Source organism: Clupea harengus, chromosome 9, assembly GCF_900700415.2.
Source record: "Clupea harengus chromosome 9, Ch_v2.0.2, whole genome shotgun sequence".
Lineage (NCBI taxonomy): Eukaryota > Metazoa > Chordata > Actinopteri > Clupeiformes > Clupeidae > Clupea > Clupea harengus.
The window spans coordinates 26,880,626-26,883,125 of NC_045160.1; the positions used below are offsets into that span (position 1 = coordinate 26,880,626).

At 48.5% G+C, this 2,500-nt stretch overlaps 1 protein-coding gene across 1 annotated transcript in view; it reads right to left on the minus strand.

The window, feature by feature from the left end:
- The window catches only part of LOC105889607 (negative elongation factor E-like), a 92,172-nt gene that overhangs the window by 16,868 nt on the left and 72,804 nt on the right, over positions 1 to 2,500 (minus strand). The window lies entirely within an intron of this gene.

Below are 2,500 nucleotides of genomic sequence, written 5' to 3' on the forward strand. Positions count from 1 at the left end.
TCACATCAGAATAAATACCACTTCACCCTCTCCTCTCTCCTCATCACAGCAGCATGGCCTCAGATAGAAGCACTGCATAAGACGCATAGAAAAACAAAGTTAAGAAAAACAGACAAGTCCAATAAATCCTATGCAAAGAATTTGCGGAATACAGCGGTTGATGACCAGCAAACGGCACAGACGCGGTTACTGCACAGACACGGTTACTGCACAGACACGGTTACGGCACACACACGGTTACGGCACACACACGGTTACGGCACACACACGGTTACTGCACAGACACGGTTACGGCACAGACACGGTTAAGGCACAGACACGGTTACGGCAGACGCGGCTATGGCACCCGTATTCTGTCACACAGTAATTTAAGGTCATTCATAAAGGCTGAAGTGTTGATTATCACTTCAGTAGCCAATTACCATGCTGTTATTGTCTGCTGTCTCCCAGGTAACTGCCAATGGAAATTGACATGTAAATGAGCTAATACATATTTATGAGCCTGGGATAAGAGAAGGACTACTTGGGTGCCATAGCGATGGAAGGCGAAAGAGACGTGTCATCACATCAGAGGACGATATTACACTGCTGATGACACTATATCGGGTTTATACAGACGTATGTATATATATATATATATATATGTTTCTATATATATTATATATATATATATATTATATCTACATGTCTGGAGACTAATGTGTGGGCGTACTTGGCACGAGAAGATGGTTAATGGTTGGAGTTTGAAATTTCTAAAGCAATCCAACGTCTGGAGACGGTGAAGCCCTGAAGGCTGGTGATGAAAGCACAACGGATGTATGGAGACTGACCTCAAGCCTGCAAGCGTGGCCTCGTCAGGAGCAGACATCCTTGCCATTCACCATCATTATGTTCAGTTGTGTGGGGAGGAGTATTCATTGGGTTTTACCTCGATCTGTTTCTCCCACAGCACACCAGAAGCACCTGGTTCCCTATGTAAGGTCCCTATGTAAGGTCCCTATGTGAGGTCCCTATGTAAGGTCCCTATGTAAGGTCCCTATGTGAGGTCCCTATGTAGGGTCCCTATGTGAGGTCCCTATGTAAGGTCCCTATGTAGGGTCCCTATGTAAGGTCCCTATGTAAGGTCCCTATGTAGGGTCCCTATGTAAGGTCCCTATGTAAGGTCCCTATGTAAGGTCCCTATGTAGGGTCCCTATGTAAGGTCCCTATGTGAGGTCCCTATGTAAGGTCCCTATGTAGGGTCCCTATGTAGGGTCCCTATGTAAGGTCCCTATGTAAGGTCCCTATGTAGGGTCCCTATGTAAGGTCCCTATGTAGGGTCCTGTTAGAACCGCGGACCAGCGTTCTGCTGCTGCGCTTCTTCTGCCCCCGTCAAAGCCTACCTGTTAGATCCATTCACTACAGCACAGGGCTAGAGTTCAGGCAGATGCTCCCGTATCCCTGGGATACTCATGGGGTGATGCTCCCGTATCCGTGGGATACTCATGGGGTGATGCTCCCGTATCCCTGGGATACTCATGGGGTGATGCTCCCGTATCCCTGGCATACTCATGGGGTGATGCTCCCGTATCCGTGGGATACTCATGGGGTGATGCTCCCGTATCCCTGGGATACTCATGGGGTGATGCTCCCGTATCCCTGGGATACTCATGGGGTGATGCTCCCGTATCCCTGGGATACTCATGGGGTGATGCTCCCGTATCCGTGGGATACTCATGGGGTGATGCTCCCGTATCCCTGGGATACTCATGGGGTGATGCTCCCGTATCCGTGGGATACTCATGGGGTGATGCTCCCGTATCCGTGGGATACTCATGGGGTGCCATTGGGATTTAAGGACGTACTTGGAACGCAAATGGGAAAGAGATGCTGGTAGTCCCTGCTCATCAGAGAAATGTACTGGCACTAACCCTCGGCCAAATCTGGCACTAAACCTCTGCCAAAAAAATCTGGTGCTCAACATCGGCCAAATCTGGCACTAAACATCGGCCAAATCGGGCGCTAAACATCGGCCAAATCGGGCGCTAAACATCAGCCAAATCAGCGAAGACAAACACTGTTCATGACGACCCAATTAGAGTGTGTGTCTCATTCAGCGAAGACAAACACTGTTCATGACGACCCAATGAGAGTGTGTGTCTCATTCAGCGAAGACAAACACTGTTCATGACGACCCAATTAGAGTGTGTGTCTCATTCAGCGAAGACAAACACTGTTCATGACGACCCAATGAGAGTGTGTGTCTCATTCAGCGAAGACAAACACTGTTCATGACGACCCAATGAGAGTGTGTGTCTCATTCAGCGAAGACAAACACTGTTCATGACGACCCAATGAGAGTGTGTGTCTCATTCAGACAATATGAAGAGCCTTCTGATGGGTTTAGAGCAGGACACAATTTACTCACCGTGGTGCCTTGTATTTGAGGTGTGTGTGTGTGTGTGTGTGTGTGTGAGTGTGTGTGTGTGTGTGTAAACCATCAATAGAGCCAAGGGAGACC